Source organism: Staurois parvus, unplaced genomic scaffold (genome assembly GCF_062004578.1).
Source record: "Staurois parvus isolate SC_StPar_1 unplaced genomic scaffold, SC_StPar_1.0 ptg000558l, whole genome shotgun sequence".
Classification (NCBI taxonomy): Eukaryota; Metazoa; Chordata; class Amphibia; order Anura; family Ranidae; genus Staurois; species Staurois parvus.
The window spans coordinates 364,147-391,589 of record NW_028318354.1 but is presented as its reverse complement, the minus strand read 5'-3'; the positions used below and the strand labels follow the sequence as shown (position 1 = coordinate 391,589).

Below are 27,443 nucleotides of genomic sequence, written 5' to 3'. Positions count from 1 at the left end.
TGGGCACTGGTCCTAACAGCTGCTCCATCCCTACAAATAACTCAGGACGGAGCCATTACTGACTGCAGAGGATTGGAAGGCGCTTCTCCTAAAATGTAGTTGTGGGCTTCGGTTTTTTTTTTTAACAGACAGGGAGCCCTGGCTGGTAGGTTGGTTTATCACACTCTGCTGCAATACCCATAGCTGGAAGCTTGAAGCTCCAACAACGCTCAAACTGTAAAAAATCAATTGTTCTCTATGGTGCCTGTTCCAGTGATCAGGTGTGAACAGTCACCATGGAGAACAATTGATTTTTTTAAAGATCCAGCATTTTCGGACCATCGAGCTTCAAGCTACAAATCACTCAACTGTGAATACAGCATTAGGCTAGGTCCAGGCTAGGTTTTTTTTTTCTTGTTGCTAGGCAGATTTAAAACGCAAAACGCATGAAAAACGCTTCAAGAATGTGCTAAATGCCTTTCTCCAGGGGTTCCATTGAAGTCTACAGAACTAAAAATGCAACTTTTTGCATTCAAAAAAGTCCCTGAACCTTTCCATAAAATGCACCGGGTGAAAACGCAGAGATGTGAAAATGTCCCATATGAAATTATGTTAAATGGACTTACTGCGTTTCTGCAAAATGCTGCAGAAAACGCTTAGGTGTGAACCTGGGGTAATGGATGTCAAAAATTATTCCAAGGAAGGTGAATACAGATTTAAATTCTGAATGATCTGTGTTAAAATTGTAAGATTCATTAAAGCAAATTGCAACAGGATAGGAGTTTAAAAGTGAGACTAATGCAAACTAATAGTCCTTACTTTAGCGCAGTTTCAGTGTTTCTGTCGCCTGGAAAGACAATGAGATGCATGCAGTCAGCTACAATCATTGACTCCCCCTTGTGGGCTACGGTGAACATAACAGCTGTGTAATCGGTGAGATCGCTCACATTGCGTCTCCTCTGCCAGGCGCAGTAATCAGTGACTAACCTCAGCTTATCCAAGGCGTTTTTTTACAAAGCTCTCATTGTATGCAAAAATATGGAACTGTTCCCCTCCGACAGTAATATGCAGATGAAACTGGAAAAATTAGAATATCGTGCAAAAGTTCATTTATTTCAGTATTGCAACTTAAAAGGTGAAACTAATCTATGAGATAGACTCATTACATGCAAAGCAAGATAGTTCAAGCCGTGATTTGTCATCATTGTGATGATTATGGCTTACAGCTCATGAAAACCCCAAATCCACAATCTCAGAAAATTAGAATATTACATGCAATCAATAAAACAAGGATTGTACATAGAACAATATCGGACCTCTGAAAAGTATAAGCATGCATATGTACTCAGTACTTGGTTTGGGCCCCTTTTGCAGCAATTACTGCCTCAATGCGGCGTGGCATGGAAGCTATCAGCCTGTGGCACTGCTGAGGTGTTATGGAAGACCAGGATGCTTCAATGGCGGCCTTCAGCTCTTCTGCATTGTTCGGTCTCATGTCTCATCTTTCTCTTGGCAATGCCCCATAGATTCTCTATGGGGTTCAGGTCAGACGAGTTTGCTGGCCAATCAAGCACAGTAATCCCACGGTCATTGAACCAGGTTTTGGTGCTTTTGGCAGTGTGGGCAGGTGCCAAGTCCTGCTGGAAAATGAAGTCAACATCCCTATAAAGCTCATCTGTGGAAGGAAGCATGAAGTGCTCCAAAATCTCCTGGTAGACGGCTGCATTGACCCTGGACTTAATGAAGCACAATGGACCAACACCAGCAGATGACATGGCTCCCCAAATCAACACAGACTGTGGAAACTTCACACTGGACTTCAAGCATCTTGCAGTGTGTGCCTCTCCATTCTTCCTCCATACTCTGGGTCCTTGGTTTCCAAATGAAATGCAAAAGTTGCTCTCATCAGAAAAGAGGACTTTGGACCACTGATGTATTTAGACTTTGTGCTGCCCTAGGCAACACAAAAATGTTGCGCCCCTCCCCCCCCAATGAGAGAGCGAGAGATTTAATAAGTGTGTATATATATATATATATATATATATATATATATATATATATGATTCTCTCTCTCTTCCCACTATATCTCTCTCTCCCCCCCTCTCTCTTCCCCCCTTCTCTCTCTTCATTCCCTCTCTCTTCCCCCTTCTCCCTCTCTTCTCTCTCCCCTCACTCTCTTCTCTCCCCCCTCTCTTCTCTCTCCCCTCGCTCTCTTCTCTCTCCCCTCACTCTCTTCTCTTTCCCTCTCTTCTCTCTCCCTCTCTTCTCTCTCCCCTCACTCTCTTCTCTTTCCCTCTCTTCTCTCTCCCCTCACTCTCTTCTCTCTCTTCTCCCCCTCTTCTCTCTCTTCTCCCCCTTTCTCTCTCCGTTTCTCACATCATATGGGGCTACAAATACACACCTCCTCCAAAGGCTGCTGATCTCCATGCAGCAGGAAGGAGGAGGGGGGGAGGTGAGTGCAGTCCCATAAGATCTGTCAGGGCAGGGAGGGAGACGGAGATCCACAGACCACAGCACAGCTCACCTCCTTCGGATCCTCTCCTCTCCCTGCTCCAAGCTGTCCCCTGGTCCCGGCTCGTCACCTGCTGGAGGGAGAGGTACAGGAGCATCGCTCTGCAACTGCCCTCCCCATCGATCCTCCTGCTGTCCTCTGGGCCACTGCAAGAGTACCGAAGGTACCCCTCTGCTGGCGGCCCTGCATGGGTCTGTCTGCTGCTGGTTTCAAGGTCCCTTCTTCCGGGGGCGGTGCCACCCCCCTAAAAATTGCCGCCCTAGGCAAACGCTTTGTTTGCCTTGTGGTAGATACGCTCCTGCTTTGGACCACTGAGCAACAGACCAGGTCTGTTTTTCTTTAGCCCAGGTAAGACGCTTCTGACGTTGTTTGTTGTTCAGGAGCGGTTTGACAAGAGGAATACGACATTTGAAGCCCATTTCCAGGATCCTTCTGTGTGTGGTGGCTCTTGATGCACTGACTCCAGCCTCAGTCCACTCCTTGTGAAAGTCCCCAACACTTTTGAATGGCCTTTTCCTGACAATCCTCTCCACGCTGCTGTCATCCCTGCTGCTTGTGCACCTTTTTCTTCCACACATTTCCCTTCCACATAACTTTCTATTAATGTGTTTTGATTCAGCACTTTGGAAACATCCAACTTCTTTTGCAATTGCCTTTTGAGGCTTTCCCTCCTTATGGAGGGTGTCAATGATGGTTTTCTGCACAACTGTCAGGTCAGCAGTCTTTCCCATGATTGTGATTCCTACTGAACCAGACAGAGACCATTTACAGGCTCAGGAACCCTTTGCAGGTGTTATGGCTTAATTAGCTGATTAGAGTGGGACACTTTGAGCCGAGAATATTGCACCTTTTCACAATATTCTCATTTTCTGAGATTGTGGATTTGGGGTTTTCATGAGCTGTAAGCCATAATCATCACAATTATGACAAATCACGGCTTGAACTATCTTGCTTTGCATGTAATGAGTCTATCTCATATATTAGTCTCACCTTTGAAGATGCATTACTGAAATAAATGAACTTTAGCACGATATTCTAGTTTTTCGAGTTTCACCTGTAACTTTTATGTGTTATCGAAAAAAGTGACAGGTGGCCTCCGGGTTTTAGCAGTTTTGTGACCTTTCCCAGGTTACTCATATATTCCTCTTCATTTTTACTGATAGAATCCAGTAACAAAAATCTAAGAATGCAGTCAGCAAGAGGCAACACCTCCGGGGTAGTTATATTTTCCTGTTCAAAGTCACATTTCAAAACCTGCTCGATGGACGACTTCAGGCGCATTTCTATGTCTTCAATTTGGTCCCTATAAATCATAATACAGTATGTTGTCAGTAGAATATGCAGCAAGTGAAGGACTATGTTTGTAATTATTATAACACAGCCTTCGTTAAAGAAAACCCCGTCTACAAATATAAAGTGATATGAGAAGTCCTTGCTGCCCAAAGGATTAGCACTCTTCTCTCCTGAAATACTCTGCTCTGCTGGAGGACTCTGCTCCTTACTCTATCTAACTCTCCTCTCCTGAAATACTCTGCACTGCTGGAGGACTTTGCTCCTTCCTCTATCTAACTCTTCTCTCCTGAAATACTTTTCACTGCTGGAGGACTCTTCTCCTTCCTCTATCTGACTCTCCTTTCCTGAAATGCTCTGCACCGCTGGAGGACTCTTCTCCTTCCTCTATCCAACTCTCCTCTCCTGAAATATTCTGCACCGCTGGAGGACTCTGCTCCTTCCTCTATCTCTTCTCTCCTGAAATATTCTGCACCGCTGGAGGACTCTTCTCCTTCCTCTAACTCTTCTCCCCTGAAATGCTCTGCACCGCTGGAGGACTCTGCTACTTCCTCTATCTAACTCTCCTCTCTTGAAATAAACTGGCCATAGATGGTTTGAATTTCGGCCGGATTAGCAGGGACCAGCTGAGATTTGAACCATCTATGGGCAGACTGATTGTACCCAATCCATTTATTGACTTGAGTACAACCAGCATGTTGGATATTTACATGCGATTATTGCCAGCAGCTATAGCCGCAATAATCACTGTGTTTTCCCGGCAGGGATGGCTTCCAACACCCCCTCGCTGGGAGAACATAAAAGCTCCAGGGGGGGGGGGTATTTCACTATCAGCACTGTGTTGATGGTGGAATCGAGCAATTTTCCTTTTCTGCAAACCGTGATTGCAGGAAAGATCACATTGTCTATGACCTGCCATACTCTGCACTGCTGGAGGACTCTGTTCCTTCCTCTATCAAAAACAGCCCATAGATGATACAATTTTCTTTCCTACCACCACGGGTAAAAAGGAAAGAAAATCACTTGATTCCCCCATCAACACAGTCAGTTTTAATGGCGAAAACCCTCCCACAGCACTATTGTGTTATGCCAGCAGGGAGACTTCCCAGCCAGCAAAACACAATTATTATTATTATTATACAGTATTTATAAAGCGCCAATGGTTTGCTCAGCGCTGTACATTACAAAGGGGGACAGAACATGTGACAGTACAATACCAATACAATGCAAAACATGAGGGGATTGAGGGCCCTGCTCTTTCGAGCTTACAATCTAGGAGGGAGGGGATGGTGGCACAGGAGGTGATAGCTGTGGGGGATGGAGTGGTAGGAAGAGTGGAGGAGGTCGGCAAGTTAGCAGGGGGTGGGGTAGGCTTCCCTGAAGAGATTGGTTTTCAGGGTGCGCCTAAAGGAGAGGAGAGGAGGTGATAATCTGATGGGTTGGGGCAGGGAGTTCCAGAGGATGGGTGACACCCTAGAGAAGTCCTGGAGGCAAGCGTGGGAGGAGGCGACCAGGGAACTAGAGAGAAGGAGGTCTTGTGAGGAGCGGAGTGTGCCTGCTGGGCGGTACTTGGATATTAGGTCAGTGTGTATGTAGTTCGGGGCAGTATGGTGGACAGCTTTGTACGTCAGTGTTAGGATTTTTAATTTGATCCGTTGCGCAATTGGAAGCCAGTGGAGGGATTGGCAGAGGGGGGTGGCGGAAACGGAGTGGTTGGAAAGGTGAATGAGTCTGGCAGCCGTATTCAGAATCGACTGAAGCGGGGATAGCCAGCGGCGAGGCAGGCCAGTGAGGAGGGAGTTGCAGTAGTCGAGTCGTGATATGATGAGGGAGTGGATGAGCTGTTTAGTGTTTTCTGGAGTTAGGAACGTGCGGATTTTGGTGATGTTGCGGAGGTGGAGTCTGCACGAGTTTGTTAAAGATTGGACTTGGGGCTGGAAGGATAGGTTGGAGTCCAGAATGACACCAAGTCCGCCTGCGGGGCGGGTTTGATGGTGGCGTTGTTGGACATGATGGAGAAGTCAATGGGGGGTGGTGTCCGGGCTGGGGGGAAGACAAGAAACTCGGTTTTGGAGAGGTTCAGTTTAAGGAAGTAGAGCGACATCCAGTCTGATATGTCGCTCAGTAGGTGTGTGATTCGGGCGGGGACCGAGGGGGTGAGGTGGGGGGTTGAGAGATAGATTTGTGTGTCGTTGGCATAGAGGTGGTAGTTGAAGCCGTGAGAGTGTATGAGTTGGCCAAGGGAGGAGGTGTAGATGGAGAAGAGAAGGGGCCCGAGGACAGAGCCTTGAGGGACCCCAATAGAGAGGGGGAGTGAGGGGGAGGTGGTAGCATTATAGGTAACGCTGAAAGAGCATTGTGACAGGTAGGATGAGAGCCAGGAGAGAGCAGAATCTCTGAGGCCGAGAGAGTTTAGTTTTTTGAGGAGGAGGGGGTGGTCGACTGTGTCAAAGGCCGCAGAGAGGTCAAGGAGTAGGAGCACTGAATAGTGGCCATTAGCTTTGGCGGTTAGCAAGTCGTTGGAGAGTTTGAGTAAGGCAGTTTCGGTGGAGTGTAGGGGACGGAAGCTGGACTGTAGGGGATCAAGGAGGTTGTTGTCGTTGAGCTGAGAGCATAGGCGGGTGTAGACTAGGCGCTCGAGGAGTTTAGATGTAAATGGGAGCAGGGAAATGATTACTGTTAGCGGCTGTGGCTACCGGCAGTAATCGTATGTAAAAAAATATCCAATAGGCTGGTTGTACCTAAGTCAGTTAATGGATTGCCTTCAGTACAACTAGCCTGTCCATACATGGATCAAATCTGGGATGTTCCCTGCTGAACCAGCCAAATTTCGATCCATATACTGTATGGCCGGCTTTACCCTCCTCTGCTATTGTAAGAAATTAATTCACCATAAAACAGACGTCTGTATCTTTTCATATCAGTGTCTCCTCTAAAATGACAAGTAAAGTAATTTTTAACTTTGCGTGTGTATGAAAGCTTTGGAAAACAGGTGTTAAAGATGAACCATGGTATATTCATGTCTAAGAGGTCAGCAGGTCATAAGCTTCTTTTAAGAATAGCAAATTGGAATGTAAAAAGATATTGGTATGCAGTAGAGCAAAGAAAGTATATGTCTTTTATAAAGAAAATCATGTCTAATCTATAATATAGTTAGTTGGATAATTATTTCATATAATTAATTTATTAGTCAGGAATAGTGTGTGATAAGTTTAGTATCAATTATTGTTGGTTATATGCATTTATGTGATCAATTGTCCCTTTCTAAAGATATGTGAAGCCATTGTATATCATGTAACAGTATCATGTATTTCTGTCGTCTAAGAGGTTTGAAGATAACGTCACACTAAGAATATAAGTTTAGAAGGTTTACAAATATGGACACTAAGAGTATAAGTATAGAAGGAGTACAAAAAAGGCTTTTACTTATTTAGCTCACACTGAATTAGGAAATAACTGTTTAGTGGGTTGGTCTGGTAAAATATATATAAGATGCCTTAGAGATAGAGAGACACATACACACACTCACACTCACAGACACACATCAATACATTATACAGCTGACACGCACTGACATTTTTGTTTTCTTAAGGCCTACAAAGCCTTGATACACCTGTTGTCTTCCTTGCCAAGACTGAAACACTTGTCATAGAACAGGCAAGAGATTAGACATTTCTCCAAAGTTTATTTCTTTTTCCATAATCTACAACTTTCGTTATATTTTACTCTGTATTTTATCTTTTGTATTCATTTTATGTTGATGCCAAGTGTGAATTAAATAAAAGTCACACTGTTTTAAATCAGCCTGGCACTAGAACACTTTACCTCAAACGCATAAGACAGACACTTAAATAATATAAGTGTCACGATATTTAACATTTGGCTAAGCCAGCCACCTCCACAATTTCCGGTTTTTCATTCCTTGATAAGGGGGAGAAAGCACAGACTGATCAAGTCTTGGGAAAAACACGGTGAAAAGAACCTAGAAGTGAAGGCGTTTGTGTTTCGTCAGACGTGGACGAGAGGTCCAGTGACTGAGCCTCCGGCTGCAAAAAAGAAAATCATCTGATTACGGTGAGTAAAAGTTTTGGAATTTATTGATAAACTAGCTATAGAAAGCAAGTTAGAGTTTAAGGATGTTTCTTTATATCCTGATGATGGTAAATTATGGCAGAACATGTACAAGGAATGTTTACAGGCCAATGTTCAGATAGATAAATCTAGATTTACTGTAAACAAACAGCATAAGAAGATATCTAATATCTTAAAGTTGGTAAGAATATTCAACAAAATTATTTTGAATATTGACTTACCTGCTAAAAGTGTTTCTACACTAAAGCAGACAGAATGTAGCACTGTACAGAACACAGAAATGCATGAAAATTTGTCTCAAGATCCTCTTAACCTCCCTGGCGGTATTCCCGAGTGTAGCTCGGGGTAAGGTTTCAGTACCACAAGTGGTAACCCCGAGCTACACTCGGGAATACCATGCGGCGCTGCTCCACAATCCCTGTATCACTTACCTTGTCCTGCGCTCCCACGGTGTCCCTCCTGCAGTGTCCATGACAATGTAATCCGGCGGATGACAGCATCTGTCATCTGGGTTCCGTCCCCTGTGAGCGTCGAGACGTACGGGGGACAGAACGGCGGGAAATTCAAAAATGACAAAAAGTGACATTCACTAAAATCACATAGTATTCCATTCCTGTATCAAACCATTTCACATACATTTTGTCCCGAGTGCTTTGTCCTGTGTCCTGCCTGCATTTTTACTGTTCTTATTGCCTGGAAACTGAGAAATGTCCATGGTGTCCAAAAAGCGTCACTTTAGGTCAAAAGCGGTTTTAGACCAGCTAGAGAACAGCGATAGTAAATCAGAACCACTTGCAGAATTGAGTGATAATGATTTGTGGGGAAATTCGTCATCAAACAGTGAAAACGATTTTGCGACTTTGCTCAGTGATTTGCGAACTTGGCGCTATATTTCAAATTTAAGTGTTTTTGGTTTGATTATATTATTAAATTAAATTTATTATTATATTATTATTTTTATGAATATTTATTAAATTATAAATTATGATTTAGTGTTTCAAATTTTATCATACCCGGGATGTTTACTAGACTCTTGTTCGGACAGATTTCAGTAAGTTATTCCTAAAAATTACAGCCCTACAATAAAAAAAAAACATATTTCCATGCAAAAAAATGGTACCGCTTTCAGCACCAAAAATCTGAAATAATCATACCGCCAGGGAGGTTAATTGTCCAAATTGTGACATTCTTTTTTTAACTACATAGAAAATCTTGAGGAGCAAATTGATTCTAAAACAAATCTTTTGTTAAAACTACAGAATGACAGAGGTTGCTGTATTAACAAAAGGTGGTAAAAAGATTGATTCTAAAAAGTCAAAGCCTCAAGCTTCCTGCATTCCTGAAATGGGGGAAGATGACGCAGATGACGAAACCGAAGTCAGAAAGAAAAAACTACTAGACCGTGCAGCTAAATTAAAATTACAAATTCATGATCAATTAATTAAAATTTTAAAAGATATTCCAGTGTATGACTCAAAGGCCGATGCCTTTTATAATGCGGACATCTTCGAGTCTTATACAGATCGTTATCACTTGACTGACGAACAGCGTAACCGTATCTATTATTTATGGATACCTGCACATTTTGCTAGACTACTTGTGCAATCACCTGTTATTGACGATGACGGACAGGAGATACATAGTGACGCATCAGACAGATTACGACAATTGTTGTTATGTACCACAGGTGAGGAAGTACCTTCTTTAGAAGTACTAGACTCATTACAGACTTCAGTTAGAGAGGACCCTTATGAATTTAAAATTAAATTCACAAAGGCATACACAATGGTCTTGGGCGTAGATGATGAAAACGATACAGGTATGATAAAAGCATTTGTAAAAAAATGTAAATATCTTGATCCAACTTCTTTGGCCATTGTACAAGATAAACATTCGATTACAGATGCTTGTTCATTAATTGATAAAATCAGAAGACAAATGAAACAGAACTATCTCAAGTCTAAGATAGCTCTAGTTCAAAATGAAACTTTAAATAGGAACGGTCAAACTGCAGCCAAGACAGGAATGACTGCTCTTAGTAAAAGTGACAGATACAAGCAGGTGAGACAGAGAGAGCTAATACCTTGTTACTACTGTCAAAAACCTGGACATTTAAAATGGAAGTGTAAAAAATTCTTAAAGGATATGCAGATAAAGGATTCAAGAAATTTAGGTAAAGAAAATGGACTTATTTCTCTTGAACCATCTGCTCCTCCTAGTCAGAAAGAAACTCAATCTTCTTCTCCCTATGCTCCTCTGATAAAACAAATCAGAGAGTTATCGGTCAGCAGCGGTTTGACTGAAAAGAACTTGCAGTCAACCACTGTTAATTCAGCTCCATTATTGCCTACTCCGTGACTAGACAATAAAAAGGAAATAAAGTCTCATGATCTAGAATATGTAACACCAATATGTCTAGATAAATGTGGACGCCCTTACATTAAAGCAAAATTGAAATTGAATGGACAAAAGCTCAAGTTTCTAATTGATACAGGTGCTGAAATCTCTATTACGGTGTAAGATTACCTCTTTTGACAGATGCAACAGTATGTACAGTTGTTGGATTTAACGGATCAGGTAATTCGAAAGCTTCAATGTGTAAAAATGTTTCATTTGAAATCCCTGATTATTTGGATACTGAGATTGATATTTGGTATTGTCAAGGTGCAGAGAATATCATTGGAACAGATATCCTTCAACGAAGAGGTTGGATAATTGACCTTGGTAATGGCATTGTATGGAAAGGTTCCATTAATCGTAAGCCTGTGGTAATTGACCCAGCAGATTACTGTGAGGTCGGCAGCATCTGTTTAACAGAAGTGCTTGCTGCAGATCATAAATGGCCAGATAGTGGTGACAATCAACAATTAGAACAATTGGTCAAATCATACAAAAATCTTTGGAGCCAAGGCAAAAATGAAGCCGGTCTATTTAAAGACATAGAAGTAGACGTGCAAGGCAAGGATCCGCCCCCACAGAAGCAATACAAATTGCCACCAGAATCTATTGAACCAGTATCAATAGTCATACAGGAGCTTCTGTAACAAGGTATTATCAGAAAAACAAATTCTGTAACAAACAATCCATTATGGGTAGTACCTAAACGTGATGACCCTAAATCATTCAGGCTTCTAGTAGATCTCAGAATGCTGTATAAATATACCCCAAGCTGCGCTCCAATAGTGGCAGATACACCAGATATAATGTCCCAAATTGATGCAAAAGCAAAAGTGTTCTCTGTGATTGACATTGCAAATGGATTTTTCTCAATCTCTTTATCTAAAAGCTGTCAATATAAATTTGCCTTCTGCTTTGAAAACGTGCAGTATACCTTCACACGTCTTGTGAAAAACCTACATTTGAGTCCAAGCATATTTCATCAAGCTTTAGCAGATGTCCTATCTAAATTTTCTAGGCCAGAATGTATCCTACAACATGTGGACCATATCTTGTTGTCAACAGAAAATGAGCAAGAACATTTAACCCTTTTGGCAGAATTGTTTGATCTGCTGCAAGATGCAGGTCTCAAGCTGAATACTCGTAAGGTTCAGCTCATGAAACGCGAGGTCAAGTTTCTCGGCATTCAGATCAGTCCGGGTAAACGCCAACCTTTGCAAGAAAGGGTTAATGCTATTGCTGCACTTCCTGTACCAACAACATTCAAAGCACTAAGACAATTCCTAGGATTAGTGAATTTTTCTAGAGAGTTCATTGAGTCATTTGCTGATAAAGCAAAACCTCAGTATGAACTTCTAAAGAATAATGAGGAAAATGGTTTTGGTCCTTGGACAAAAGTTCAGCAAAAGGCCTTTGAATCTTTGAAAAAAGATTTGCAGACAGCACCAGCCCTAACTACAGTAGAAAAGCAAGCACCGTTTGCTTTGCAGGTGCATACATCTGAAACTGCTATTTCTTCGGTGTTGCTTCAGCTACAAGGAGGAAATTGGAGGATCCTAGCATATTTCTCTAGGCTTTTAACACCTGTTGAGAAAGGTTTTGACACATGTGTTAAACAATTGGTAGGAGTTCACTATGCAGTAAAAGCAACTGAGCACATTGTAGGATTCAACAAAATTATCTTACAAACACCTCATTCCACCCTGAAATTTCTCCTTGAAAAAAACATCCCAGGTGTTTCCAATCAAAGATTTTCACAATGGTTGTTGGCTTTATCACCCAAACAGATCCAGGTTGAACATAATGCCAAATATGTACTCGATCAATTGATGGAATATAATGGATCAGAACATGAGTGTTCATGTGAAGTCCAAGACACTCACTCTCCTCTGTTTCGCAGAGAAGCAGAGAAGACTGATGAACCTGTGTTTGTGGATGGTTCACTTTATTGTGTCTCAGGGGAGTATTTTTCAGGTTATGCAATCTGGTTTCCAAAGAGAGGATATGCCATACAACACAGACTTCCAGGACACTTTTCAGCACAAAAAGCAGAACTGATAGCCATTGAGACAGTGTTAACTGTAGACAAAGAAGAGAATCAAGGTCCACTAGTGATTTATAGTGACAGTTCATATGTTGTGCGTTCTCTTACTGATTATCTTCCAATTTGGAAAAGATGAGGTTTTGTAGATGCTTCAAACAAAGCTTTAGCACACAGAGAAATACTAGAGTCAATTTTTGCACTAGCAGGAATAAACCCTTGTGCCTATGCAATTGTTAAAGTACCAGCGCATAGGAAAGACAATGATGAGCTGAGCATAGGAAATATGATAGCTGACACATTAGCAAAAGAAGCAGCTGTTAATGAACAGTCAGAGACTCCATCTGAAGTAGTTTCAGTAAACACAGTCAGAAAAACAGATACACAGATCCCCTCATTTGCAGAAGAACAGAAAAAGGACCCATCCCTTTCTGCTTCTCAGGTTGATACAGAACCTTCCTTTGTTTTTGAAAACGAGATTTTGTTTCATGACTTAAACGGGGTTCTGCGTCCTGTCATACCAAAACATTTACAAGTGGACTTCACAAAATACAATCATGAAAGTTTAGGCCATGTAGGTAAGCAGAGATTGCTAGAGATTCTCAAAGAGAAATTTTTCTGGGAAAAAATGGATGAAACTGCAGACAATGTAATTCAATCTTGTCTTATTTGTGCTCAAGTGAACCCCAGGCCAAAAGGACAGAAACCTCCTTTACAAAGAACTCCTCCAGCTAATGGTCCATGATCCACATTACAACTTGACTATATAGGACCATTACCAACAGGAAAAAACGGTTTCAAATATGCTCTCATAATTGTTGACGTTTTCTCAAAATGGGTTGATATTTTACCTGTACGCACAGACGATGCACTAACAACTGCAAGAATGTTAATTAATCATGTTTTTCCAACTTGGGGGATCCCAATTGACATCAGTTCAGATCGTGGAACTCATTTTACAGGTAAAGTAATGCAGGCAATGTGTAAAATTTTGGGAATCCAGCAAAGATTTCATGTTCCATACCATCCAAAATCTGCAGGTATTGTGGAAAGAATGAACAGGACTATCAAATCCAGAATTGCTAAAATGTTGTTAGACAAAGGACATACATGGGTAGATGCTGTACCTTTTGTTCTGATGAGTATCAGAAGTACAACATCTTCATCTACACAATACAGTTCATTTGAACTGATGACACGTAGAAAAATGCCGCTTGTTTTTCCACATGAACCGTTTTTTTTGTCGACTCCGCAGAAAGAAGCAATTGAGAAAACCAAATGGTTACAGATGTTGCAAGACAATCTAAATGCCATTGTGCCACATGCAGCTACTCGCATGCAGAAAATGATCCCTCCACACTCCTCAAAAGTCATGATTAAAACATTTAGAAAAAGTGGGCCGTGGCAAAGTAATTGGGAAGGTCCTTTTGAAATTTTGGACACACTTGGTGTAATGATACAAGTCCAAAGACCTCTCAATTCTGTTAAAATTGCACGGAGACAACAAAAAATATGGGTTCACACTGATCAATGCAAGTTGTTTATGCCAAGATAATGATACTGCATTTCTTTTGCAGAAATGACATCTGATAATCAAATATGGGAGGAACATCAAACTCCAAAAAGAAATACTGACAACATCAGAAAATTGGAAAGAAAGAAAACATTAAAAAGGAGAAAATTCGTCATCACAGGACTCCTTTTCTCATTAATGACATTTTTATTCCTAAAAACTTATATGACTTTTTCCAGCCCAGCAGAGAAGAACAAGTCTGAGACCCTGCATAAAAGAGAATTGCCTTTATCCAGAAACAAGAGACATTTTCCAAGATACAGTGACATTGACACAGCCGTAGACTTGTATGGACTTGCTTGTATAGGTCATGGAGCTACTTGTTGTATGCAATTTTATTTTCTTCATAGTAACTCTATTGAAATACAAGCTAGAATAGAATCTAAAACAAAGTTTACAAAAATGCAAGGATCATATGTACATGATAATAAAACTGGTACATATGAATGTAATTTAACTGAGATGGGATTCTGGTCCATAGTTTTAAAAGGAAATGAGTCTACAATTTGGACTGGCGATGTAACTGGAGATGGAGTAGGTTCTTCTTCTGTAGGAGGATCCAAAACAGATATTTGGTTTTTGACCCAATATTATTTACAGTTTATGGATCCTGAACACTTAAAGATTACAGGAGATGAAGAAGGAGATGTAATTAGAGTATGGGATTTTCAAATAACAAGAGGTTCAGCTCACGTTAAAGTGAGAGTGACTATTTCAATTGTAGACCTGATTATTCCAGATATAAAAGTATCTCCTCAAGCTGTTAAAATTATTGAAGGAAAGGATGATTTAAATGTGATATGTACTACACAAATATATTTACCTCAAAATTCCCTATTAACTTGGAAAAGAAATGGTGAATTTTTGGGTAGTCTTTTCCATAGCTCTACTAATATAATTCGTAAGAGTAATCTTGGAAATGTAGATTGGACTAACAATAACTTTATCAACACAGTAGTCCAAATCTTAATGACAGAGGCATATACAGTCAGGTCCATAAATATTGGGACATGGACACAATTCTAACATTTTTGGCTCTATACACCACCACAATGGATTTGAAATGAAATGAACAAGATGTGCTTTAACTGCAGACTGTCAGCTTTAATTTGAGGGTATTTACATCCAAATCAGGTGAACGGTGTAGGAATTACAACAGTTTGCATATGTGCCTCCCACTTGTTAAGGGACCAAAAGTAATGGGACAGAATAATAATCATAAATCAAGCTTTCACTTTTTAATACTTGGTTGCAAATCCTTTGCAGTCAATTACAGCCTGAAGTCTGGAACGCATAGACATCACCAGACGCTGGGTTTCATCCCTGGTGATGCTCTGCCAGGCCTCTACTGCAACTGTCTTCAGTTCCTGCTTGTTCTTGGGGCATTTTCCCTTCAGTTTTGTCTTCAGCAAGTGAAATGCATGCTCAATCGGATTCAGGTCAGGTGATTGACTTGGCCATTGCATAACATTCCACTTCTTTCCCTTAAAAAACTCTTTGGTTGCTTTTGCAGTATGCTTTGGGTCATTGTCCATCTGCACTGTGAAGCGGCGTCCAATGAGTTGTGAAGCATTTGGCTGAATATGAGCAGATAATATTGCCCGAAACACTTCAGAATTCATCCTGCTACTTTTGTCAGCAGTCACATCATCAATAAATACAAGAGAACCAGTTCCATTGGCAGCCATACATGCCCACGCCATGACATTACCACCACCATGCTTCACTGATGAGATGGTATGCTTAGGATCATGAGCAGTTCCTTTCCTTCTCCATGCTCTTCTCTTCCCATCACTCTGGTACAAGTTGATCTCGGTCTCATCTGTCCATAGGATGTTGTTCCAGAACTCTGAAGGCTTTTTTAGATGTCGTTTGGCAAACTCTAATCTGGCCTTCCTGTTTTTGAGGCTCACCAATGGTTTACATCTTGTGGTGAACCCTCTGTATTCACTCTGGTGAAGTCTTCTCTTGATTGGTGACTTTGACACACATACACCTACCTCCTGGAGAGTGTTTTTGATCTGGCCAACTGTTGTAAAGGGTGTTTTCTTCACCAGGGAAAAAATTCTTCGCTCATCCACCACAGTTGTTTTCTGTGGTCTTCTGGGTGTTTTGGTGTTGCTGAGCTCACCGGTGCGTTCCTTCTTTTTAAGAATGTTCCAAACAGTTGTTTTGAACACGCCTAATGTTTTTGCTATCTCTCTGATGGGTTTGTTTTGTTTTTTCAGCCTAATGATGGCTTGCTTCACTGATAGTGACAGTTCTTTGGATCTCATCTTGAGAGTTGACAGCAACAGATTCCAAATTCAAATAGCACACTTGAAATGAACTCTGGACCTTTTATCTGCTCATTGTAATTGGGATAATGAGGGAATAACACACACCTGGCCATGGAACAGCTGAGAAGCCAATTGTCCCATTACTTTTGGTACCTTAACAAGTGGGAGGCACATATGCAAACTGTTGTAATTCCTACACCGTTCACATGATTTGGATGTAAATACCCTCAAATTAAAGCTGACAGTCTGCAGTTAAAGCTCATCTTGTTTGTTTTATTTCAAATCCATTGTGGTGGTGTATAGAGCCAAAAATGTTAGAATTGTGTCGATGTCCAAATATTTATGGACCTGACTGTATGAATGTTGCATATCATTAGAAAATAATCCAATGAAATGTGATACTGCAAATGTTATAATTTCATCTCCTGAGAACATTAAGTGTACTGATGAAAAATGTATTTCTTCTAGTCCATTTCAAATTAATCATTTCCAACCCAGACATCTCTTAAGAGAAGGACATTTTGTGATTATAATTTGGAAATTTAATGTTTCCGAATGGAAAATTTCATCAAAGTATCCTCAATGTCAAGAATATTTAATTAATATGGAATTGGGTATGGATAAATGGTTTGGAACTAATAATAAAAATAACAACAGGAATAAACGAGGTATCGTAGAAGGAATTCTAGGAGGAGTTGGTACTATTGGAAGTATTACCAATAGTATGGATATTAATACATTAAAGTCTGATCTGGAAACAGCGGGCTTAGTGGGTAGTAAAAGTATTAAAGTTCAAAGAAATGTAAATCAAATATTAGAAAATATGTTAAATGAAGACAGCTACGGTTATAGGCCCAGCTGTAGTCCACTTACAAGATGTTACTTTGAATTTAATGGACAGAGAACAACATTCCCACATAGCCAGAACAGGTCTAGAAATACAGACAGAGTATTCTACCAATTTTAAAATAATTGCACAAGCATTCCAAAGTGGAATAACTCCTCTAAGTCTTTTGCAAAGTTTACCTAATGAATATGTATTTGCAAAAAATCATATAGATTTATGGGTAAATAAATGGGTAGGATGTGATCAACATGAATGCTTTGGTACCTCAATGATTCCCATAGCTGGGAAAGAACAAATGTTAGTTCCAGTTACAGTTTTAGGATTGCCAGTTAGTAATACTCAGTTGTTATATTATCAATTACGGTTTGTAGATTTTGCTTTGGATACTAATACATCTGAACCAGAACAACTAGATTTATCTTCTTGTTTACATTTTCAATCAAAAGTAATATGTTTGCCTAATCAGGACAAAAGTATTTTTCACTCTTGTTTTCATAATCATTGATTATGTACAGCAAGAATAGAAAAAGTAAAAACTTCATTTGACATAGTCACTGTCATAGGAAAGAGGAAAGCATGTTTTCAAGTCATGACAGACACTGAAACAGTTAAAGCTTTCTCCCTATCCTGCACACATACAGATATCCTGAGTCGAGGCTTGTATTGTATAGAAGGAGATCTTACAGGAATTAGTTTAAATGGAATTAGAGTAAATTTAACTAATATACTTATGAAAAATGTGAGTGTTCTACCTATACAATATAATATATCTCAAGTAGATGAGTTTCCATGGAAGGAATGGGCAGAGATCATACAAAAGGATAAGGGATTATTAATTGCTTTGTCTGAAGAACTTCAGAAAGCAGAAATAATATTTAAGCATGAACAAGGAAATCTACTAGAGATAGAACATGATTGGTCTGAATTTTCAGGTCGTTCATGGTGGTCAAAATTTAAAAATACTGTATCAATGTGGGGAAAAACCTCAGTAACAGCAGCTGTTGGAAATATATTATTACACCCATTAATTATTATATTTATTATTATGATTTTATGTATTTTATTTCAAATCTGTATTATGATTAGAATGAAACAATTTTACAAATTGATTAAGAAACAAATGAAAGAAGGTGAAAAAATCCTGTCAGGTATTATTAGAAGGAAGGTTACCTCTGACCTAACTGACCTGGTTATAGAAAATGGTGCATCTGGAACAACTGATTCAGAGCGTGTATAGTTGGGTCATGAATGAAGTATGAATGTATATATAATATTATATAATAAATTATATTTAGGGGGAATATTGTAAGAAATTAATTCACCATAAAACAGACGTCTGTATCTTTTCATATCAGTGTCTCCTCTAAAATGACAAGTAAAGTCATTTTTAACTTTGCGTGTGTATGAAAGCTTTGGAAAACAGGTGTTAAAGATGAACCATGGTATATTCATGTCTAAGAGGTCAGCAGGTCATAAGCTTCTTTTAAGAATAGCAAATTGGAATGTAAAAAGATATTGGTATGCAGTAGAGCAAAGAAGGTATATGTCTTTTATAAAGAAAATCATGTCTAATCTATAATATAGTTAGTTGGATAATTATTTCATATAATTAATTTATTAGTTAGGAATAGTGTGTGATAAGTTTAGTATCAATTATTGTTGGTTATATGCATTTATGTGATCAATTGTCCCTTTCTAAAGATATGTGAAGCCATTGTATATCATGTAACAGTATCATGTATTTCTGTCGTCTAAGAGGTTTGAAGATAACGTCACACTAAGAGTTATATGTTTAGAAGGTTTACAAATATGGACACTAAGAGTTATAAGTATAGAAGAAGTACAAAAAAGGCTTTTACTTATTTAGCTCACACTGAATTAGGAAATAACTGTTTAGTGGGTTGGTCTGGTAAAATATATATAAGATGTGCCTTAGAGATAGAGAGACACACACACACACTCACACTCACAGACACACATCAATACATTATACAGCTGACACGCACTGACATTTTTGTTTTCTTAAGGCCTACAAAGCCTTGATACACCTGTTGTCTTCCTTGCCAAGACTGAAACACTTGTCATAGAACAGGCAAGAGATTAGACATTTCTCCAAAGCTTATTTCTTTTTCCATAATCTACAACTTTTGTTATATTTTACTCTGTATTTTATCTTATCTTTTGTATTCATTTTATGTTGATGCCAAGTGTGAATTAAATAAAAGTCACACTGTTTTAAATCAGCCTGGCACTAGAACACTTTACCTCAAATGCCTAAGACAGACACTTAAATAATATAAGTGTCGCGATATTTAACACCGCCCTAGGCAAACGCTTTGTTTGCCTGGTGGTAGATACGCCCCTGCTTTGGACCACGGAGCAACAGACCAGGTCTGTTTTTCTTTAGCCCAGGTAAGACGCTTCTGACGTTGTTTGTTGTTCAGGAGCGGTTTGACAAGAGGAATACGACATTTGAAGCCCATGTCCAGGATCCATCTGTGTGTGGTGGCTCTTGATGCACTGACTCCAGCCTCAGTCCACTCCTTGTGAAAGTCCCCAACACTTTTGAATGGCCTTTTCCTGACAATCCTCTCCAGGCTGCGGTCATCCCTGCTGCTTGTGCACATTTTTCTTCCACACTTTTCCCTTCCACATAACTTTCTATTAATGTGCTTTGATACAATACTTTGGTAACATCCAACTTCTTTTGCAATTGCCTTTTGAGGCTTTCCCTCCTTATGGAGGGTGTCAATGATGGTTTTCTGCACAACTGTCAGGTCAGCAGTCTTTCCCATGATTGTGATTCCTACTGAACCAGACTGAGAGACCATTTAAAGGCTCAGGAACCCTTTGCAGGTGTTATGGCTTAATTAGCTGATTAGATTGGGACACTTTGAGCCGAGAATATTGCACCTTTTCACAATATTCTCATTTTCTGAGATTGTGGATTTGGGGTTTTCATGAGCTGTAAGCCATAATCATCACAATTATGACAAATCACGGCTTGAACTATCTTGCTTTGCATGTAATGAGTCTATCTCATATATTAGTCTCACCTTTGAAGATGCATTACTGAAATATATGAACTTTACCACGATATTCTAGTTTTTCGAGTTTCACCTGTAACTCTTATGTGTTATCGAAAAAAGTAACAGGTGGCTTCCGGGTTTTAGCAGTTTTGTGACCTTTCCCAGGTTACTCATATATTCCTCTTCATGTTTACTGATAGAATCCAGTAACAAAAAACTAAGAATGCAGTCAGCAAGAGGCAACACCTCCGGGGTAGTTATATTTTCCTGTTCAAAGTCACATTTCAAAACCTGCTTGATGGATGACTTCAGGCGCATTTCTGTCTGGAATTTGGTCCCTATAAATCATAATACAGTATGTTGTCAGTAGAATATGCAGCAAGTGAAGGACTATGTTTGTAATTATTATAACACAGCCTTCGTTAAAGAAAACCCCGTCTACAAATATAAAGTGATATGAGAAGTCCTTGCTGCCCAAAGGATTAGCACTCTCCTCTCCTGAAATACTCTGATCTGCTGGAGGACTCTGCTCCTTCCTCTATCTAACTCTCCTCTCCTGAAATACTCTGCACTGTTGGAGGACTCCGCTCCTTCCTCTATCTAACTCTCCTCTCCTGAAATACTCTGCACTGTTGGATGACTCCGCTCCTTCCTCTATCTAACTCTCCTCTCCTGAAATACTCTGCACTGCTGGAGGACTCCGCTCCTTCCTCTATCTAACTCTCCTCTCCTGAAATACTCTGCACTGCTGGAGGACTCCGCTCCTTCCTCTATCTAACTCTCCTCTCCTGAAATACTCTGCACTGTTGGAGGACTCTGCTCCTTCCTCTATCTAACTCTCCTCTCCTGAAATACTCTGCACTGCTGGAGGACTCTGCTCCTTCCTCTATCTAACTCTCCTCTCCTGAAATACTCTGCACTGTTGGAGGACTCCGCTCCTTCCTCTATCTAACTCTCCTCTCCTGAAACACTCTGCACTGCTGGAGGACTCCGCTCCTTCCTCTATCCAACTCTCCTCTCCTGAAATACTTTTCACTGCTGGAGGACTCTGCTCCTTCCTCTAACTCTTCTCCCCTGAAATACTCTGCACTGCTGGAGGACTCTGCTCCTTCCTCTAACTCTTCTCTCCTGAAATACTTTTCACTGCTGGAGGACTCTTCTCCTTCCTCTATCTCTCCGCTCCTGAAATACTCTGCACTGCTGGATAACTCTGCTCCTTCCTCTGACTCTCCTTTCCTGAAATACTCTGCACTGCTGGAGGACTCTGCTACTTCCTCTATCTGACTCTCCTTTCCTGAAATACTCTGCACTGCTGGAGGACTCTGCTACTTCCTCTAACTCTCCGCTCCTGAAATAAACTGGCCATAGATGGTTTGAATTTTGGCCGGATTAGCAGGGACCAGCTGAGATTTGAACCATCTATGGGCAGACTGATTGTACCCAATCCATTTATTGACTTGAGTACAACCAGCATGTTGGATATTTACATGCGATTATTGCCAGCAGCTATAGCCACAATAATCACTGTGTTTTCCCGGTAGGGATGGCTTCCAACACCCCCTCGCTGGGAGAACATAAAATCTCCAAGGGGGGGGTATTCCACTATCAGCACTGTGTTGATGGTGGAATCGAGCAATTTTCCTTTTCTGCAAACCGTGATTGCAGGAAAGAAGATCACATTGTCTATGACCTGCCATACTCTGCACTGCTGGAGGACTCTGTTCCTTCCTCTATCGAAAACAGCCCATAGATGATACAATTTTCTTTCCTACCACCACGGGTAAAAGGAAAAAAAATCACTTGATTCCCCCATCAACACAGTCAGTTTTAATGGTGAAAACCCTTCCACAGCACTATTGTGTTATGCCAGCAGGGAGACTTCCCAGCCAGCAAAACACAATTATTATTATTATACAGTATTTATAAAGCGCCAATAGTTCGCTCAGCGCTGTACATTACAAAGGGGGACAGAACATGTGACAGAACAATACCAATACAATGCAAAACATGAGGGGATTGAGGGCCCTGCTCTTTCAAGTTTACAATCTAGGAGGGAGGGGATGGTGGCACAGGAGGAGATAGCTGTGGGGGATGGAGTGGTAGGAAGAGTGGAGGAGGTCGGCAAGTTAGCAGGGGGTGGGGTAGGCTTCCCTGAAGAGATAGGTTTTCAGGGTGCGCCTAAAGGAGAGGAGAGTAGGTGATAATCTGATGGGTTGGGGCAGGGAGTTCCAGAGGATGGGTGACACCCTGGAGAAGTCCTGGAGGCGGGTGTGGGAGGAGGAGACCAGGGAACTAGAGAGAAGGAGGTCTTGTGAGGAGCAGAGTGTGCGTGCTGGGCGGTACTTGGATATTAGGTCAGTGATGTAGTTCGGGGCAGTATGGTGGACAGCTTTGTACGTCAGTGTTAGGATTTTGAATTTGATCCGTTGCGCAATTGGAAGCCAGTGGAGGGATTGGCAGAGGGGGGTGGCGGAAACGGTTGGAAAGGTGAATGAGTCTGGCAGTCGTATTCAGGATCGACTGAAGCGGGGATAGCCAGCGGCGAGGCAGGCCAGTGAGGAGGGAGTTGCAGTAGTCGAGTCGTGATATGATGAGGGAGTGGATGAGCTGTTTAGTGGTTTCTGGGGTTAGGAACGTGCGGATTTTGGCGATGTTGTGGAGGTGGAGTCTGCATGAGTTTGTTAAAGATTGGACTTGGGGCTGGAAGGATAGGTTGGAGTCCAGAATGACACCAAGTACTCTGGCCTGCGGGGCGGGTTTGATGGTGGCGTTGTTGGATGTGATGGAGAAGTCAATGGGGGGTGGTGTCCGGGCTGGGGGGAAGACAAGGAGCTCGGTTTTGGAGAGATTCAGTTTAAGGAAGTGGAGCGACATCCAATCTGATATGTCGCTCAGTAGGTGTGTGATTTGGGCAGAGACCGAGGGGGTGAGGTGGGGGGTTGAGAGATAGATTTGTGTGTCGTCGGCATAGAGGTGGTAGTTGAAGCCGTGAGAGTGTATGAGTTGGCCAAGGGAGGAGGTGTAGATGGAGAAGAGAAGGGGCACAAGGACAAAGCCTTGAGGGACCCCAACAGAGAGGGGGAGTGAGGGGGAGGTGGTAGCATTATAGGTAACGCTGAAAGAGCGTTGTGACAGGTAGGATGAGAGCCAGGGGAGAGCAGAATCTCTGAGGCCGAGGGAGTGTAGTTTTTTGAGGAGGAGGGGGTGGTCGACTGTGTCGAAGGCCGCAGAGAGGTCAAGGAGTAGGAGCACTGAATAGTGGCCATTAGCTTTGGCGGTTAGCAGGTCATTGGAGAGTTTGAGTAAGGCAGTTTCGGTGGAGTGTAGGGGACGGAAGCCGGACTGTAGGGGATCGAGGAGGTGGTTGTCGTTGAGGTGAGAGCATAAGCGGGTGTAGACTAGGCGCTCGAGGAGTTTAGATGTAAATGGGAGCAGGGAGATGATTACTGTTAGCGGCTGTGGCTACCGGCAGTAATCGTATGTAAAAAAAATCCAACAGGCTGGTTGTACCTAAGTCAGTTGATGGATTGCCTTCAGTACAACTAGTCTGCCCATACATGGATCACATCTGGGATGTTCGCTGCTGAACCAGCCAAATTTCGATCCATATACTGTATGGCCGGCTTTACCCTCCTCTGCTATAATACGCTGCACTGCGCCTTCCTCTATTTAACTCTTCTCCCTTGAAATACTCTGCACTGCTGGAGGACTTTCTGCTCTCTAGCATATGCACAGGGGGAAGACAATGATGGTAATTTTAGGTAGTTTTTAAATTTATTTTTTATTGTCATTAAGGGCACTTTAAGTGGTCCTGGAAGCTATTTATGTGTGCATTATTTTTTTGGGGGGGAGAGGGGGGTATGTTGGGGGTTTTATAGATCACCTAGGAAAAACACACGTTTAAATAGGACCCTAATGAGAGCAACTTAATGAGGCAGTACAATCGCTTTTTTATTTTTTCATTACTATTTTTTTTATTTTGTTATTTTTTTTTAATATAACAAAAAAATACCAAAAAAATAAAGAAATGGGGACAGAAGGGGTTGCTTTGTTTTCTGTTATTGCCAAAAATACCGCAAGAAAATAACAAAAAAATGTTAAAAACAAGAAAAAAAGCCTAAGTTTGTTTCTTGTAATTTTTTTACAAATTTGTGGGGCGCACAATAATAATCATGATTACATATAGCAGAAATGGGGTCTATTTATACATTTTTTGACCAAGTGTGTTTAAAAAAAAAAACACAAACAAGCAAAAGAGCTGAAAGATAAAGTCAACCAGTGTAGAACCATTAAGAAACACTTCACCTCTTTCCTTCTAACTCGGCAATAACAGCTGATACATGAGTCCAATCATACGTTCCTATGCGTTTGTGCAGCCATCTGATCAGCTCCATGATACATTTCTCATTGGATTTTAGTACAGCGATTTCTTTGAAGAAATTGGACGCAGAATAGAGAAGGTGAACGAAGGAACCAACATTGATGTCAGTCAAATAATTACCTTTAATGTTAAACGTGATTCTTGTGAGCTACTATAGTGTATTCTTTTTTTTTTTTTTAAATGTAAATATTTATTAATTTTTCAGATAAACAAGTTATACAAACAAACTCATTAAAACCTTAGCATATTATCAAAACATTTATCATTTCATCCCTCCCCCCCCCTAACTATATACCACACCCCCCCCATTCAATCCCTAACCACTTCTGCTCTGCATTTTCCTGTTCATTTATGGAGATCGTAATCCCTACAAAAGAAGAACAAAATATGTTTCCATATTATTCTATGTCAATCCCCCATAACCTCTAAGGCTAGCCTTGACTTTTGAATCCCTCCCATTTGTTCCATCTTGTATGGTGACTCTCCATCTTATCTTCATTCAAATGATAAAGCTCCTCCAATTTACATATTTGATCCACCCTATCCACCCAGTCTTTTATTCCCTTTGCTGCATTCAAATAGTACAATAAACCAGATTCTTTGTATTTTTTAACTGAAAGCTTAGTACTATGAAAAAGGCAAATCTCTGGGTCTACTAGAATCTCAACCTCTGTATTTTTCTGAATCAAGCTTACTATTTTTCCCCCAATACTCTTGTATTTTAGAACACTCCCACCATATGTGATACATTGTGCCACTACCTCCACATCCACGCCAACATAAAGGTGAATTATCTCCACTCAATCTGTGTGTCACACTCGGTGTGATATACCATCTTGCAAAACACTTATAATTCATTTCTACCTCCTGCATATTTATATTTCCGTTTATTATTCTATACATTTTCCTCTGTTTTTCCGCATCTATTGTTACTCCTATTTCTCTTTCCCATTTTTCTATATATGGAGGACTTATATCTGCGTTTATTTCAGTGAGAATCTTATATATTTTAGAGGTTTCGTGTTTCCCATCTCCCCATGTACCTAATAAGTGCTCAATAGGATTCCAATCCTCTCTTATTCTTAAAGGCTTTGGAAGCTTTCCTATAAAGTGTTTCAATTGAAAATAACGCCACTCGTCCATTCTCGTAAAAACTTCTTTTTTTTCCAATTCCTTAAGTGATCCTATTTCCTCCCCCCACCATTATATCCCATAATTGTGCATCTTCCTTCTTAATCCACTTCCCTGTGATACCTTCTTTACCCAGGGGGAAAAACTCTGTGGACCCTAAGGGCATTAACAGTGAATTATATTCCCATCCCATCTGTTTGTGTAAAATATCCCAAACTCTTGAAACATTAAATGTGAACAAACTTGTACTGTCTGCTAATCCTCTGTATTGTGGAGGTAACCATACAATTCCACTTAATATAGTATTACTTAGTATATTTTCTATTTTAACCCGCTTTCCCCCTCTGCATTATATGTCCATTGTTACCATTATAATATCTTTTTATATCTGGGACTCCCAATCCTCCTTTCTCTTTATTTCTACATAAAATTTCCTGGCTTATTCTCGGTTTTTTATTCCTCCAAAAAAATCTTATTAACATTTTTTTAATTGATCTAAAGTATACTTCTGGTAGTTTAATTGGTATCATTTGAAATTTATATAATATTTTTGGAACAATCACCATTTTTATCAAATTTATACGACCTATCCATGATGGGGTTCCCCCTCCTAATTTCCTTAGTTCATCCCTGATCTCATTTAACAGTGGGATAAAATACAATTTATACAAGTTCTTGGAGGATACAGTTAATTTTATTCCTAGATATTTCAATTCTTTTTCTCTCCAAACAAAGGGAAATTCCTCCTGTAACCTATTTTTCTCTCTATTTGGAAGATTTATCCCAACCAGGGATATTTATTTTTTGTATATCAAGTCTCTCACAAAAGTCTCTCAGATCTTCGGGGAATCTCATTTTTGCTGAACGTCCATTTCGCCATCTGATCAAACACACTGGTAACCCCCAGCTATATCGAACATTCTGTTTGCTCATCTGTTCCAACAAATGTCTCAGAGTTCTCCTTCTTTTCAATGTCTCCGCTGCTAAAACAGCAAAGATCTGTATATTTATTTCTCCATATTTTATTACTGCTCTTCCTTTTACCTTCTTCCAAAGCTCTTCTTTATCCCGAAAATTATGGAATTGCACTATTACATCTCTTGGCTTTTCCTTTATATCTTCTTGTATGTATTTTCCTATTCTATATACTCCTTCCATTTTGAGGGGCTCTGTTATAGTTCTATCCATTATAGTATTCAGCATTCTCGTTATTATTCCTGTCAAATCTTCTCCTTGGGAGATTTCTGGAAAGCCTCGTATCCTTAGATTGCATCTCCTATCCCTATTCTCCTGGTCTTCCAATTTATATAGCAGATTTATTTGTTCTTTTCTCATTTCCATCGCCCGTTTTTCTAATTTCTGTATAATTTGGGCATGTTTATCTAGTTTTTCTTCCGTCTCCTCCACCCTTGATAATATTTGCCCCAGGTCTTTATGTAATTTCACCAGTTCCTGTTTTATGGATCTTTCAAGTCCTTTAAACATTTCTACTATTTCTACTTCTACCCGGGTCCTCTTCTTCTAGGTCTTTATCTGTTTTAAATAAACAAATAAAATATGCAGCGCTAATATGAATAAGTACATATGGATCAATCAGGTAAATCAAAACCATAAGTGGTATAATATCATATGTTAACACATATGCTAGCTCAGTCTTTAGAGTAGTAGTGTAGAGGTGATTAAGTGCAGATGTTACAGCGATCCACGGTCAGAGATAATGGTGACTTTTGTGTACTTATAAATGTACAAACGATGCACTAACCAGATAGCGCATATATAGCGCATGGAGCATTCAAGACCTGCTCCTGGTGCTCTGGACTTGTGATAACCAGGCAGATGTCATCTACAGGTCGGCCACTAGATGTCCTTGGTCTGGGTGCATCCTTAGTCAT

At 40.5% G+C, this 27,443-nt stretch overlaps 1 pseudogene; it reads right to left on the bottom strand.

Annotated features, from left to right (window-relative positions):
* Positions 1-794: 794 nt before the first annotated feature.
* LOC149450926 (nicotinamide N-methyltransferase-like) lies at positions 795-27,443 on the bottom strand (annotated as a pseudogene).